Below are 16,919 nucleotides of genomic sequence, written 5' to 3'. Positions count from 1 at the left end.
GATATATAAAAGCAAAGTAGGTGGTCCATTGTTGAGAATTTTGGTGTTACTATAGACCAGTGCCATCCAGTGGAACTCTTTGTGATGGAAATGCGCTGTCCCAGTAACTACTAACTGTGTGACTGGAGAAGTCAATATTTAATAGTATTTGATTTTAATTAATTTAATTTTAAGTAGTCGCATGTGGCTTGTAGCTACCATTTTGCACAGCTCAGAAGACTATTAAGATCAAAAGAACCATGGAATTTGCTCAATTGCACTTCCAGGTACTGTCATGAATTAACTCATCCTAAATCATTGAGAAACAATCAGTTAGCAGTTAAGAGCGCAGGCTCTCAGGCCAGATACCTGGGTTCACATCTGACATCTGTATGGCTGGTCTAGAGCAAGTTATGTTACAAACCTCTTTTATTTAGTTTCCTCCTTTATTGTTGTTATTCATTCACTGAGTCATGTCTGACTCTTTGTGACCCCATGGACTACAGAACGGTAGGCTTCCCTATTCTTCACTGTCTCCTGGAGTTTGCCCAAACTCATGTCTATTAAGTTGGTGATGCCATCCAACCATCTCATCCTCTGTCGTCCCCTTCTTCTCCTGCCCTTAATCTTTCCCCACATCAGGGTCTTTTCCAGTGAGTCTGCTCTTTGCATCAGGTGCCCAAAGTATTGGAGCTTCAGCTTCAGCATCAGGCCTTCCAATGAATATTCAGGGTTGATTTCCTTTAGGATTGACTGGTTTGATCTCCTTGCAATCCAAGGGACTCTCAAGCATCTTCTCCAGCACCACAATTTAAAGCCTCAATTCTTCAGTGCTCAGCCTTTTTTATGGTCCAGCTTTCACATTGATACATGACTACTGGAGTTCTGACTATATAGACCTTTTTAGCAAAGTGATGTCTTTGCTTTTTAATATGCTGTCTAGGTTTGTCATAGCTTTTCTTTCAAGGAGCAGATGTGTTTTAATTTCATGGCTGCAGTCACTTCTGCAGTGATTTTGGAGCCCATTCTCCTTTATATGATAGAGTTAAAGAATAGTGCCTACCTCTTAGGATGTTTGTGACAAATGATTTAGAATATTCAGTGTGCTGCCTTTAACGGTGGTAATAATGATGCTTAAGCATCTGAAAACAGATAACCTAGTTTGGGAGGAGCTGTAGGAATCAAAGTAGCTATAAATATGCTATCTACCACAACCAGGTATAACCTGCTGCTGCTGCTGCTGCTGCTAAGTCGCTTCAGTCGTGTCCGACTCTGTGCGACCCCAAAGATGGAAGCCCACCATATTCCCCCGTCCCTGTATCCAAATTCATCATTAGTTCTGAAAATCAGTTGACATCATGTTTGATGAATCATGGCATCATGCCATCCTGAGTTTTTTGTTTATTTTGGTTTTTGTTTGTTTGTTTGTTCTTAGTATTGTCATTTTCTGCTGTTGGGGATGAGGGAAGGTTATAGTTATCATGTGCATTTGGTGTTTAAATACATAAAACATTTCTTGAAATATTTATTTCTGTAGTGGTCAGGGATGAGTGAAGCCTATAGTTATCAGGAATACACATATTCTTCTCTCAGAACACAGGAGAAGATGAACCCCAAGAACTTTGCTGAATTATCAAACAAGAAAATGGACCAGATTAAAAGGACAGCCCATCTCCTGTACACTCCTTGTTCATATGTGCATCTCTTCAGCTAAAGCCATGTAAACTGCATGGTAAGCACTTCATGCTCATACTTACAGAGCAAGTGTGAGTGCTTTGTTTTCAAAACATCAGTCTTTGGGCATTTGTTTTGATTTTGTAAGGAAAGATATAAGTTAAATGTGGCTATGAAACTCCAACATAATATTTACTAATGCTAGTGATGGATATAGAAAGAACCAGAGATTTTGTGAGTGATTTTTCAGTTAGCACTGTCCTACTCAAAGGCTGATATACAGATTGATGGCTGATATGGGAGCTGATGGTAACTGACCAGTGACAAAATATAAATCAATGCTTTTCTCTCCATATTCTTCCATAAGCCCCTTATCTCATGGTGACCAGTAGTGAACATTTTCCAGACTAGAATTTTGAAAAACACTGAGCAAGAATATAGCAGGCCCAATCAGTTCTGCCAGCCTGCCTTCTGTCTGTGTTATGGTTCAGGGGTCTGGTCCTGATTTGGCTGCTCATTTGCTGTGTGATTCTGATGGAATATATTCAGCGACTTTGTATCTTCGTTTTCTCCTCTATGTGCAGAGGATGTGGCATCTGATAATCCCTGAGCTCCTTCTTAGAGCTATAATTTACATTTATGCATTGATTAAGTTTAGATATAGTCATGGCTAGCCTGGTGGGCTGCCATCTATGGGGTTGCACAGAGTCGGACACGACTGAAGCAACTTAGCAGCAGCAGCAGCAATAGAGAAAAGGCTACATAAATTATAGCAATTAAATAGTATAGTATTAGAATAATAACTGAATACTACATAAGATGGAAACAAGCAAAAGACCAAGCGTAAATTTTTAAAAACACAATTTTAAAAGCATCGTGAAACTAGGAGGCCTGTACATTGATTTTTTTCCCCCTCTGTTACCTAAATTTTTATAATGTGGTTATATTGTTCACAAATATAAATGACGAATAGCATGCAAATGCAGTCAATTAAATGTTATACAGCTACAAAATTTTGAGTTTTTCTCCATATCAGTTCAGTTCAGTCGCTCGGTCGTGTCTGACTTTGCGACCCCATGGACTGCAGCACGTCAGGCTGCCCTGTCCTTCACCAACTCCCAGAGTTTGCTCAAACTCATGTCCATCAAGTCAGTGATGCCATCCAACCATCTCATCCTCTGTCATCCCCTTCTCCTCCTGCCCTCAATCTTCCCCAGCATCAGGGTCTTTTCCAATGAGTCAGTTCTTCACATCAGGTGCCCAAAATGTTGGAGTTTCAGCTTCAACATCAGTTCTTGCAATGAGTATTCAGGACTGATGTCTTTTAATGAATGTTCCTATGGCGCTTCTCAGTTCCTTCTTCGTGTACTAGCTGAGGCTCTTCCAGAGCAAATATTTGTGTACTTCCAGCCACTCTGGAGTCAAAGAAGCTTTTCCCTGGACAGTACCTATGTTATTGTTCAGTCTCCAAGTCGTGTCCAACTCTTTGCGACCCCATGGACTGCAGCATGCCAGACTTCTCTGACCTAGAGTTTACTCAAATTCATGTCTGGTGAGTCAAGGATGCCATCCAACCATCTCATCCTCTGTCGTCCCCTTCTCCTCCTACCTTCAATCTTTCCAGCCTTCTATTGTATTAAAGGAGGACCAGCTTCTTCTAGCTAAGACTACCTCCAGCTGTTCTTTGTATTACATTCCATCCTTCTCAGAAGACTTAATCATTTCCATCTTTAGAAATTACAATTCCCTCCCTTGACTCTATATCCTTTTCCAACTATTCTCTCCCATTCCTCTCCTCTGGACAACCAAGCTTCTAAAATTGAAGTATAGTTGATTTACAATTTGCAGCAAAATGGATGGACTTGAGAATGTAATGCGTAGTGAAATATATCAGGAAAAAACAAATACTGTATGTATCACTTATATGTGGGATCTGAAAGATAATACAATGAATGTATGTGCCAAACAGAAACAGACTCACAGACATAGAAGACAAACTTGTTACCAAAGGGGAGAGCCAAGGCAGGACGAGTTAGGAATACGGGATTAATGCAACCAAACTTTTGAAAGAGTTGTTTAAGCTGACTGACTTCCTTTCCTTACCTCGAGTTTGTACCTCACCCTGGTGGCTCAGGTGGTAAAGAATCTGCCCACAATGCGGGAGACCTGGGTTCAATCCCTCCGGGAGTCAAGAAGATCTCCTGGAGAAAGGAAAGGCTATCCACTCCAGGATTCTTGCTGGAGAATTCCGTGGACACACGGGCCTGGTGGGCTACAGTCCATAGGGTCACAAAAGAGTCAGACATGACAGCGATTTACACTCCTCCAACCTGATGTGACGAACTGACTCATTGGAAAAGACCCTGATGCTGGGAAAGATTGAAGGCAGGAGGAGAAGGGGATGACAGAGGGTGAGATGGTTGGATGGCATCACCAACTCAATGGACATGGGTTTGGGTGGACTCTGGGAGTTGGTGATGGACAGGGAGGCCTGGCATGCTGCGGTACATGGGGTCGCAAAGAGTCAGACATGACTGAGCGACTGAACTGAACTGAATTAATCCAACATCCTAGGACTATTCTCAAACGGCCTGTCATCTGATTGTCATTGACCCCCCCCCCACCATGTAGCTAAATTCAGTAAATTTTCTTGGTTTCAGGTACAGGATTCACTTTACAATAAAAGAGAAAGCAAATTTGTTAAGGGAGTTTAAATAGCACACAGATTTCTAAGAGGGCCAGTGAGACAGACTCTAGCTAAATATCCAGGAGGAAGGCCCAGCTGAGGCAACAGCAGCAGAACTTCCAGCTGATGGTAGAAACTCTGCTCTTCCCGTCTGGGAATTGCCAGACCCTCCTACCACCTTCATGCCAGAAGACCAAGTCTTTTCAATGCAGTCATCTCTTCCCTCTGCTAAATAAATAGATTAGTCATTCACGCATGTTCAGTGGTTTATTTATCATTAATTCTCACAACCCAAGATCACACATCATACCTGAATGTTATGCATGAATACTGTCAATGTTCTTAGTTCATGATAACAAGGTTTAACACAATATTTTTAATATGTGTGTGTACATGTTTAAAAATATAAACCCTTTATCTGGAAATAAATATTACAGTTTTTAATATGGTAAAACTGATACTGTCCTCTCAAAATCAACGTGCCATTTTATAGGTTCCAGTATCAACATATTCAAGTGACTTTAGCTTGTGATTCAGATTTTTCATTGTTCAAGAGTGGCGCTATGGTTTTAAACTTTATTCATTTTGTAGCAGTTTTTATATTTCAGTTCCAAACTCTAACCATGGAATAATATTTACTGGTTCTGTTTCTTGCTTGTTTCTCTTTTCTCTCATCCTCCGTCAAGATTGTCCAAGAATTAATGAATTGTGTGCATCAAATATTAGTACTAATGACCTTATTTCCATAAAAATAGACTCACACTTTGCCAGCTTTTCCTTTTGCAAGCTTGCCTGTAGGAAATGATCCATTTGTTTAAAAATTATAAGAAATTAGAAAACGTTTGCCTCCTATAAAGCTGGCCATGGCATAGACCTTAATCTGTTTCAGCATTTTCCCAAAAGAGGATTTGTTTAAATCCAGCTGTGCTGACAGCTCTAATAACTATTTCTTCATCTATTTTTTTCCTTAAAAACTAGTGACAGAAGCTAACTTTCTCAGTCTCATAAAGTATTCCTTGGAAATGAGACACAGAATGTATATGAACATCCAATTAGAGATACGATCTTATTTTGGAGGAGAGAGAGACTGGAATTTGTGAGTTTCATAGAGGAAGTAACTTTTCAGATGAAGAACTTCAGAAACCTGTGGAGACTTCTTAGGTCTTTGCTGGGTACTAAGCCATATATGTTTAAGGTGACACTCCACAGTCAAACAAAGGAGGGAAGAATTGTAAACAGTTCCCAGAGCTCACAGCTAGGCAGGAAGCCGCTCGAGCTTGAACCAGCCAGAGTAGATGCATAGTTCACAGCAGTCATGTGGAACATTCAGTGGGGACCCCAGTTGTATCAGGCGTTAGGAGCAGCGCTAAACTGCCCCTGGAATGATAAAGCCATGCTAGCACAGCTTTAAAAGGGGCCTTGAAAGGATTATGATGATCTGCAAGTAGCTTAATAGCCTGCCAGAACAAAGTCCAGCTCCCATTAAAGAAGGAAAACAAAATGTAGGCACCAAACAGTATAAAATTACGGTGTTCAGCATCCAGGAGAAACTTACTAGATGTACAAAGACACAATGAAACATGACTCATAACCCACAGAAATATCAGAACGATCAGAATCGGAATTTTAAAAGGGCATAGATGATGGAACTAGTAAAAAATGTTAAGATTGCTATTTTGCTGTATTCAGAGTTAAAGGAAAACATGAACATAATGAAGAGAAGTGGAGATAGAAAAAAATAACAAAATGGAACACACAGATGAAAAATACAGTGCCTTCCATACAGTAAATAAAAAGGAACAGACCTCCATGCCAAGCTATGTAATGTGTATATATATATATATATATATATATACGTAACTGGAATTCCAGAGTTTGGAAGAGACAGTGCACAAAAGATATTTGAAGAAATAATAATAATATTAATTATTAGTTATTAGTTATTAAATAATAACTAAAAGTTTCCAATTTGACGAATTTGTATAAATTCACAGAAAAAAACTCAGTGAACATCAAGCCAAATAAATCACACTAACAGACATAGCAATATGGAAGCTAGTAATAAATAGATGTCCTAACACGGGCTTCCCAGGTGGTGCTAGTGGTAAAGAACCCACCTGCCAATACAGGAGACATAAGAGATATGTTTTTGATTCCTGGGTTGGGAAGATCACGTGGAGGAGAGCCTGGCAACCCACTCCACTATTCTTGCCTGGAGAAGCCCCATGGGCAGAGGAGCCTGTTGGGCTACAGCCCTTAGGGTCCCAAAGAGTCGGACACAACTGAAGTGACTTAGCACACACACACAACAGCAACCAGGACACACACACATACACACACACCATATACAGAGAAACAGAGATGAATATGACTTCAAACTTTCTTCAAACCTTATTCAAGTCAGAAGATAATAGAATGACATTTTAAAATACCGAAAGTCAACCTAGAATTTTTACACTCCCCAACTATCTTCCAAGATTGACATCTAAATTAAAATTCAATCTGATAATCAATAACTAAGAAAATATGTGCCATACAAAAGTGTGCTACATGAAGTGTTAAAGACAGTCATTCAGCCAGAATAAAGAATTGAAGCTGGCCAGACATGATGAATATGTGTGTAGATATGAAATACTTTTTTCTTATTTTTCACTTCCTTTAAATATTTATTGATTGGTTAAAGCAAAAATATTAGCAGTGTTATTATGGGGTTTAAAACATGTAAAAATAAAAGGTATAACAATAATAACAAAAAGAATGGAGGCATATGAAAGGGATGTATACTGAAGGGGGAAAAAGGAGAAAGAAGAGATGAGACAGAAAACAGAGAAATATGATAGATTTAAAACTAACCATGTCAATAATTATTTTAAATTTTAATGGTCTAAACATTCCACTTAGAAGATATCCTCAGGTTGCATAAAAAAGCAAGACTCGGCTATATATATTACCTCAAAACTCTCACTTTAAAGGTACGTGTAGATGAAGAGACAAAGATATACTGTCAAATAAGTAACTATAAGAAATCTATGTTACTATCAGAGACCTAGACTTCAGAATAAAGAGTATAATTGGAAATAAAAAGGGACATTTCATCAAAAAGAAATAACAATGATAAATGTGTATAGCCACAATAAGAAAACTTCACAATACCAAATGGAAACTAATAGAACTGACAGGAGAAAGAAAAAATTGGCAATAATAATTGGAGGTTTCATCAGTCTTCTGTAAGTAATCGGTGGAACAAATAGAAAATTGGAAAGGATATAAAAGACTCTGTGGCACTGTCAACCAGTTGAAATTTACAAGCACTGCATTCAAGTGTGGCACAAGGCATATTCTTTTAAAGTACACACGAAATCTTTACCATAGAGCATTTGCTGAATCATAAGTAGTTATTAAATTTAAAAATTAAAGTAAAATTTTAAAATATATACAAAATGTTCTCAGTACAAAGTGGAATTAAATTAGAAATTAACAAAAGAAAAATATCTGAAAAATATTCAAATATTTATTAATTAGCATACTTCTAAACAAACTATGGGTCAAAAAACACAAGAGAAGTAGGAAATGTTTGGAGCTAAATGAAAATAAAAGCATAATTTTTACAATGCAACTAAAGCCGTGTATAAGTGAAATGTAACAGCTTTCGTTGCTCCTGTTTGAAACATCTCAACTCAAAATTACAGAAGGCAGGTTTGATCCCTGGGTTGGGAAGATCCCCTGGAGTGGGAAATGGCAACTCACCCTAGTATTCTTGCCTGGTGAATTTCATGGACAGAAGAGCCTGGTGGGCTACAGTCCATGGGGTCACAAAAGTCAGACACGACTGAGCAACTAACACTTTGACTATATACACTAATTTCCCTACATACAAACAAATTTCATTCCAAGAGCGGGTTTGTAACTCCCATTTGTTTGTAAGTCCAACAAAGTTAGCCTGGGTACCCAGCTAACACAGTCGGCTATATAATTGTTAGTCACTGAGTCATGTCCTACTCTTTTGAGACCACATATGTACTGGAGACTCCCAGGGACGGGGGAGCCTGGTGGGCTGCCGTCTATGGGGTCGCACAGAGTTGGACACAGCTGAAGCGACTTAGCAGCAGCAGCATGTAAACCTCTTGGCCTTCCCTGATGGCTCAGATGGTAAAGCTTCTGCCTACAATGCAGGAGACCCAGGTTCAATCCCTGGATTGGGAAGATCCTCTGGAGAAGGAAATGGCAACCCACGCCAGTACTCTTGCCTGGAAAATCCCATGGATGGAGGAGTGTGGTAGGCTACAGTCCATGGGGTTGCAAAGAGTCGGACACAACTGAGCGACTTCACTTTCACTTCATGTAAACCTTTTAATTAATTTTATCTCTTTCCAAATGGCAATTAATTTCTTCTGATACAATTTAAAAGCATCCTTTTCATTTATGCTTTATACTAAATTTCTATTTTTTTTTCTCTGTACATGGGATCAGTGTTGAACTAGGTTTACCTGTGAATGACAAATAAGAATGGACTTTACAAAATAACAAATCAAATTATTTTCAGCTTATTTAAAGCTCGGCCACCTAACTTGATCTGTGTAAGTCATTTCAAATACAGCACAGAATGAAATGTACAGATTTGTTTCTTTATATTGTTACTTATTCATCATTTTGTAAATTCATCTAGTTGAAATAATCAGCCCAGTTTTGTTCTTTATTCTGATCAGCATCCAGGGAGGGCAGCTCGTGGTTTCATGCTGAATTGCACTAACAGGGGAACAGATGATGATCTCTGCCTTTCCAAGCCTTTTTCTCTTAACGTGCCTGTGTGCTAAGTCACTTCAGTCATGTCTGACTCTTGGCAACCCTGTGGACTGTAGCGCACCAGGCTTCTCTGTCCATGGGATTCTGCTGGTAAGAATACTGAAATGGGTTGTCGTGTCCTCCTCCAGGTGATCTTCCCAAGCCAGGGATCAAGCCCATGTCTCTTATGTCTCCTGCAGTGGCAGGTGGGTTCTTTACCACTAGTGCTACCTGGGAAGCCCTTTCTCTCTTAATAGTATACTTCAAAAGAAAAGCTCAAAGAGTGGGTCTTAGTTCCTTTCCCAACCTGAGGTTTCCATATGAAAGGCAATCAATAAAATCTATCTTTGATATAAACCATAGATGACTGTCTGTACAGAAATCCTTTTTAAAGTTCTGCCAATGCAATTAATGAGGAGACCAAGGACTGATCACAACATCCAATTAACTAAGCCACAGGAGAAGTTTCTAATAAAGTACATCCTGTTTATAACATCTATATACCTGGCAACCAGGAAGGCAGCCTTTTTCCTCCCATTTACAGAACTAAGGAGACTTTTTTTTTTCATTCTACTCCACAGTCGATTCAATATGGTTACTAGAGAACTTCAAGTATTTCTGACATCCATTCTGCTTTAACAGGGAGTTTTGTTGTGCAGAAGCTGTTGAAAGTGAATAGTGTTTTTAACACATTTTATGTGACTAGTTGAAAAAAAGGGCACAGAGCCAAACACAATGAAAGGGATGTATTATTAGTAGAAATGCCACTCACGTTGAATTAATTTGGTCTGTGTGTTAAAACTCAGAAATGCTGACTTGCAAGCAGCAGAACTCTGCTGACTTTTGGCTGTACTATCTGTGTGTCATTGAACAGACAGGAGTAAACTGTTACACAGTAACAATTATACAGAAAATACTATCAGTTTTGGAAATATAAAAAATTGTGTAAATTTGCCTTATACATAGGGGCAGCTCTTTTCTTGAAAATAGCAGAGTTCATTTCCTCCTCAAAAATGTTCTAAATCCTGAAAAAAAATTCCTTCTTTGTATATCTCAAGAATGACATGAAACACTTACGTTAATACACTTATCACAAAATACATCTGAATTCTAACACACCTCTTAAGGTATATCCGAGTTTCACTTCTATCTTACCTTGTTGTATTGTTCATTCACTAAGTCGTGCCCGACTCTTAGCAACCCCATGGTCTGCAGCAGGCCAGGCTTCCCTGTCTTTCACCATCTCCCAGAGTTTGCTCAAACTCCTGTCCATTGAGTTGGTGATGCAATCCAACCATCTCATCCTCTGTCACCCACTTCTCCTCCTGCCCTCAATCTTTCCCAGCAAGATCTGGGTATCATCCTTAGCGAAGATACGTGAACTACTTCAGTACATTTTCTCATCAGTCAGTCAGTACACAGGATGCATATGAGCCAACAGAGCAACCCCTGCTGGACAATAGCCATCATTTGCCCAATATCTTCCTGCAGCAAAGCTAGTTTTGACATTTGGTCCAGACAGTAAGTGTTAGAACTTTGCTACCCAGTGTGTGGCCACGTGTGATCCATGTGCTAATTTGCAAAACATTTCTTATTGGTTCCCAACAAAGTAGCTAACGGAATGGAAAGGAAGCATTTAGAAATGTTTACAGCAATTTAACAGAGTGAGTTTATATCTATTAAATCTAATAGTAGGGCTTCCCTGGTGGCTCAGATGGTAAAGAATCTGCCTGCAAAGCAGAAAACCCAGGTTCAATCCCTGGGTTGGGAAGATCCCCTGGAGAAGGAAATGGCAACCCACCCCAGTATTCTTGCCTGAAAAATCCCAAGGACAGAGGAGCCTGGTGGGCTACAGTCCATAGGGGTCACAAAGAGTCAGACACGACTGAGAAACTAACACATACACAAATCTAATAGCAGAGACTAATTGGGGCTTGTACAATTTTTTTCATTTTATTATTTATTTTTTATTTTATTTGACAAAAATATTGCTATAAGACTGATTTGAAAATTTAAAAACAGTAACAAAACGACAACAACAAAAAACACCCTGGTTCTTTGCCAATGTAAGAGTCACTCTTTTTCTTTTTTTTAAATATATTTTTCTTTGATTACGTCAGGTCTTGGTTGTGCCATGCAGGCTTAGTTGCTCCACCGCGTGTGGGATCACAGTTCCCCCAACCAGGATGGAACCCATGTCCCCTGCGTTGCAAGGCAGATTCTTTCCCACTGGACCACCAGGGAAGTCCCGAGGGTCGCTCTTCTAAACCAGAGGATTAGCAAGCTGGGCAAGTGTCACCAATGAAGTGGTAATTATGATGGCAGTGTAACTAGCTGATGATAATTGACTGCTTACTACTGTGTCTATGTTTCTGCTTTGACTCTCTCTCTCTCTGTATGTGTGTGTGTGTGTGTGTGTGAGTATACGTGAAGAAAAGCTATGACAAACATAGAGAGCATATTAAGAAGCAGAGATATCACTTTGCTGACAAAGATCCATGTAGTAAAAGCTATGGTTTTTTCAGTAGTCGTGTACAGATATGAGAGTTGGACCATAAAGAAGACTGAGTGCCTAAGAATTGAGGCTTTCAAATTGTGGTGCTGGAGAAGACTCTTGAGAGTCCCTTGGACTGCAAGGCGATCAAACCAGTCAATCCTACAGGAAATCAACCCTGAATATTCACTGGAAGGACTGATGCTGAAGCTGAAGCTCCAATACTTTGGCCGTCTGATGTGAAGAGCCGACTCATGGAAAAGACCCTGATACTGGGAAAGATTGAGGGCAGGAGAAGTGGGCAACAGAGGATGAGATGATTGGATGGTATCACTGACTCAATGGACATGAGTTTGAGCAAACTTGGGGAGATAGTGAAGGAAACATGGCATGCTGTAGTCCATGGGTGTTGCAAAGAATCAGACACGACTTAGTGACTGAACAATGTTATACTTATATGCATATATATCTTGATGTACATATTAAAATACGTATTATATACATATGTATATATATGCCATCTATGTATATATACCATCTATGTATATATCAGTGTATAGAGAATATTAAATATCTTTATAATAACCCTAGAACTTTGAAGTCAATATCATTTATCATTTATCAAATATCATTTATCAATATCATCTATCATTTATCATTAGTCAATATCGATCTAGACCTGACTCTGATTTGTTCTGGATATTACTGCCAGTGTTCACTTTTTGCCCCAGATTTAGTCTTTGTTAAAAATTAAATTAACAATTTCTCTCATTACCAGTGCTCTTCCATGGATATATGAGGGTGAAGAATAATTATGGTTCCTCACCTCCCCACCCCCTGCCAAAATAAAACTGTTATTTCTTGTCTCTTTTCTGTATCTCGGAGGGTCCTTGGTGGGCGACTGGGAGTAGCCAGGTCAGGGGCTCCTGAGTAGAGCCTCATCCTTGTACTCAGCCTTTCTAATAGCAGCTGCCCACTCTTCCTGCAATGAGTAAAAATGTTTTGCTGTGTAACTGAAGAGAGCTGATTGAATTGATTCCATCACTTGTGTACTTCCTGGAGGTCAGCGTTCTTATTGAAAAAAAGAAAGACTGAACTGAAATGAACTTTATAATAGGCATCCGTTTGCTGAAATTACTTATATTAAAGACAGTAAAGGGAAGTCATTATTTTGATTAAATAGATGCAATGTGCTGAGAGTCCCTTGGACAGCAAGGAGATCAAACCAGTCAATCCTAAAGGAAAATCAACCCTGAATATTCATTGAAAGGATTGATGCTGAAGCTCCATTCCTTTGGCCTCCTGATGCAAAGAGCTGACTCATTGGAAGATTCCCGGATGCTCAGGAAGATTGAGGGCAGGAGGAGAAGGGAGCGACAGAGGATGAGATGGTTGAATGGCATCACCAACTCAATGGACATGGGTTTGAACAAACTCTGGGAGATAGTGAAGGACAGGAAAGCCTGGAATGCTGTAGCCCGTGGGATCACAAAGAGTCAGACACGATTTAGCGACTGAGCAAATGTACTGAAGGGAATGATGACCACAAATCATTCTCTTTGACAAATTTTCACCTTGAGTAGAACACAGACTTTTGAGCAAGTTTACTGGTTACCTGATTATATATTTTAAAGTTCTTTTTTAGGTGTTTATGAGTATAAAGCAAAATATACAGAATGTAGCTTCTGGAAGAACAGATAGTATACTACCTCATATGCTGAGTATGTGTGAGTTGTGAGTTGACTATTGTTCCATATGGGTGTGTTACGAAATGCAAGAGAGATCAGAGGGAACCCCTGTTGGCTTAGTTGTGGAAAAGAACTTGAATAGCATGCAGAGATATGACATGAAACACAAACATAAATGGGATATATTTTGTATGTTTTAGATCCTTTTGGGAATGCTTCCACATGGTATTAATCTCTATTCTCGTTTAACGTGTTTATATAAACAGTGCCCTATGTTGAATTTCCATAGTAATTATCCCTGCTTGTGTAAGCATCTTAAATAATTGTATGAATAATTTCTGCTCGGAGACACTGTCTCTGGCACACCCTTTTCCCAAATGTTGTGATTTTGTTTTCTGTACTGCGTCCTTTTTTCTTTTCACATTTTCAGTCTTTTTTCCCTTTCCTCATGTTAACTTGCTTATCTTCTTTATGTGGATTGAAATAATGAGCATGTCTGCTCTTTGAAAAGCAGTTTGATGAATCTCAAAATGAATATGTCACAAAGAGGAAAGTGCTATCAGTTCTTTCCTAAGTAAACACATTATGACTCCATATTAATCCCTGGTATTTTCTCGAATGGCACAATGACAGTAATAGGCCGTGTTAAGGAGTCGCATCGTCACCAGGCAGTGTTTATGACAGAGTTGCTCTTACTGTGATGTATTTTTGGTCCCATTTCGAAAACATTCACCCTAAGCTAATGCTGCTGTTTTAAACTAAAGCAAAGCCTGAATGAGTCAGGTAAAAATTGGGCCTTTAAAAGTGCTGCTTTGTCTGTATTGGTCTTGTAGACTTTCTGAAATTACCCAGTAATTGAATAACCTTTCCATTCATTTTAACTCTGCAACTCTGGCCTCTGTTAGAGCATCTGCCTACTCACTTGCACTAGAAGAGCCTTTTCTTTCTCTGTTTCACTCATTTAACAAACACTGACAACCTTACTGGTTCTCAAGCTTTTGTGTGTGGTGAAATTCCTGGAAAACATGGTGCTTTTACCACATATCCTTTTGACAATATAAGCATCCAAATAACTAACTTTTGCATGGGCTTCCCTGGTGGCTCAGACAGTAAAGAACCTACTTGCAATGCAGGAGACCAGGGTTCTATCCCTGGGTCGAGGAGGATCCCCTGGAGAAGGAAAGAGCAACCCACTCCAGTATTCTTCCCTGGAGAATCCCATGGACAGAGGAGCCTGGTGGGCTACAGTCCACGGGGTCCCAAAGAGTCAGACACCACTGAGTGACTTTCACTTATATTAGATTCCAAAATACACAAACATGAGCAGGTATCAACAGGTGAAGAAGGGAAAAAAGGGATAAACTTTGAGAGAAATTTTTCCCCATGAAGTTAACTCTTTCGCTAAGAATAAAACAGAGGGTTGGTTCTATGACCTCCATCAGCTCGCAAAATACCAGTTCTTAGTGGAAGCTTAAGACACATGAGTGTTATTTCATGAGTATCAAAAGTACCAAGGTGAATGGTCTGGACTGTGCCCTAAAAGAACTCACAGTCTTGTAAGAAAAGCTCTCAAATGGCAAAGCTCTAAAACAATATGGAATTACAGGTCAGAGAAGTGTAAGCAGTGCCCGGCACGTTCCCACAGGCTGGGAAGTTCTGCAAAGGTTCCTGGAGGAAGTACCCCCACCAGGTGCTGGAGATAGCAAAAATAGTGAGACCCTTTAGGGTGTCAGAGTCCAGTTCTCATATAAACAGTCTTGTAGACAAGTCATAGCTCAAAGAGGAAGGCACACAGTTCTTTGTGACACTGAGCAGAAAGCACCTGTCGTTGTTCAGTCGCTCAGTCACGTCTGACTCTCTGTGACCCCATGGACTGCAGCACACCAGGCTTCTCTGTCCTTCACTATCTCCCAGAGCTTGCTCAAACTCATGTCCATTGAGTCGGTGATACCGTCCAGCCATCTCATCCTCTGGCGTCCCCTTCTCCTCCTGCCTTCAGTCTTTGCCAGCATCAGGGTCTTTTGGGAAGAAAGCCCTAGAGAGAGGAAAACAAGTGAATGAGCCTGACAGGGAGCAGTTGAACGAGCCTTTGGTGATCTTTCCTTCCAGTTGGTGCTTCACTCGAACACACGATGTCTTTCTGACTTTTGTGAATACACTTCCTCTACACGACAACCACGATGCTTCAAGTTCACAGCTTAGTGTGGCCTGAACCAGTGCTTCCCAGGCTCTAAGTACACCCATCATTTGTATCTCCATATTGTTTTGTATTGTTAAAATGCAAAATCAGATCCAGCACATCTGATGTGGGACTTGAAATCCTCTTTCCTAAAAACCTCCCAGGGGGTGTGATGCTTCTGGTCCAAAGACTACACTTGGAATGATGGCAAGCACCCAAGTTTTAACTCTTTGCATGAAAACCTTGGCAACTGCTAAGTAAATCTCTCATCCTTGCAGTTACAGTTTAAAAACCTATCATACAATTTGAAGGAAATCATCAGGAGTATGTTTGTAAACAAATATGAAGACAGTAATTTGTCTAAAGGTAATAAAAGTAGGAGCAATTATTATTATTGTAATTACAGATATGTGTGTGTGTCTCTGTGGGTGCTCAGTCATGTCTGACTCTTTGCGACCCCATGGACTGTAGCCCACTAGGCTCCTCTGTCCATGGAATTTTCCAGGCAAGAATACTGGAGTGAGGTCTCATTTCCTCCTCCAGGGGATCGTCCCCACCTAGGGACTGAATCTGCGTCTCCTGTGTTGCAGGCAGATTTTTTGCCACTGCAGCACCTGTGAAGCGGGTATGCTCCGTTTTACAAACAGAGGCAGAGATTAAGTACGTTAATGCCATGTAGCCAGCACAGGCAGCTCTTTGTGATTCCAGTCCAGATCTCTTTTACTCCAAAGACACTATACTCCAAAAATCATAGTCAAAAGAAGAAAATAGAAAGTTGATAGAAGTGCAGAATCACACGAGTTGAAATTGTGATGTTCTGTCAGATGGAAATGACTGAATCTTCTGGGGGACAAAAATTAGCAGCTGAGCCGCACAAGGTGCTGTTTTGGATAGCTCCATCAACTAATGCTTTTCAACGTGTCTGAAAAATGCTCATGAGCTGAAAGAGGAAGGGGACTAACAAGGTTCTGGGTCTCTACTTTAACGGTAGAGGAAAGCCCAGGAGGAAAATTTTTCTAGTCTTTTTATAGATTTATATGTTATGATACATATTTATGTATTTATAAATATGTATGAAAATATGAACACGACAGAATTGCTGATTCAACATAATGTGGCATTTAGCAAGCTTTCCTAAGGAAAAGGAATTGAATGGATGGATTCACTGATGGAACCAGATTCTAACTGCCAAGAGTGGACCGAATCCTGTTCCTAGTGATTATTCACTCTGAATGCACGAAGAGTTTACCTCTTGAATGTTTCATTTAATGTAATCATAAAATGGTGATTTTTCCAAATGGTGAGTTTTGAAAAAAGCATACCCAAAACTCTCCCCTCCTCAAAAAAGGGGGAAAAGCTGTTTTGGATACCACCCTTTTTAGAAGAATAAGTCGTGAAACAGGAGGTGTCACTGAAAGTTTGCTCCATTACATAAAT

General features: G+C 39.8%; 1 protein-coding gene and 1 non-coding gene across 8 annotated transcripts in view; both read left to right on the top strand.

The window, feature by feature from the left end:
* The window catches only part of RGS17 (regulator of G protein signaling 17), a 103,782-nt gene that overhangs the window by 41,339 nt on the left and 45,524 nt on the right, over window positions 1-16,919 (top strand). The window contains exon 2 of one of the 7 annotated variants that reach the window (XM_061428369.1): window positions 1,573-1,711. The exons of the other annotated variants lie outside the window; for them this stretch is intronic. The gene's annotated coding sequence lies outside the window, so the exon portion shown is untranslated. The remainder of the gene's footprint in view (window positions 1-1,572; window positions 1,712-16,919) is intronic. 7 annotated transcript variants of the gene reach the window in all.
* Window positions 8,471-8,542, top strand: TRNAC-ACA (transfer RNA cysteine (anticodon ACA)). The gene has a single exon. It is a non-coding gene; the product is annotated as a tRNA-Cys (tRNA).

The sequence above is a fragment of the Bos javanicus genome, chromosome 9 (assembly GCF_032452875.1).
Source record: "Bos javanicus breed banteng chromosome 9, ARS-OSU_banteng_1.0, whole genome shotgun sequence".
In the NCBI taxonomy this organism is placed as follows: Eukaryota; Metazoa; Chordata; class Mammalia; order Artiodactyla; family Bovidae; genus Bos; species Bos javanicus.
This window is presented reverse-complemented; position numbering and strand designations above follow the sequence as displayed.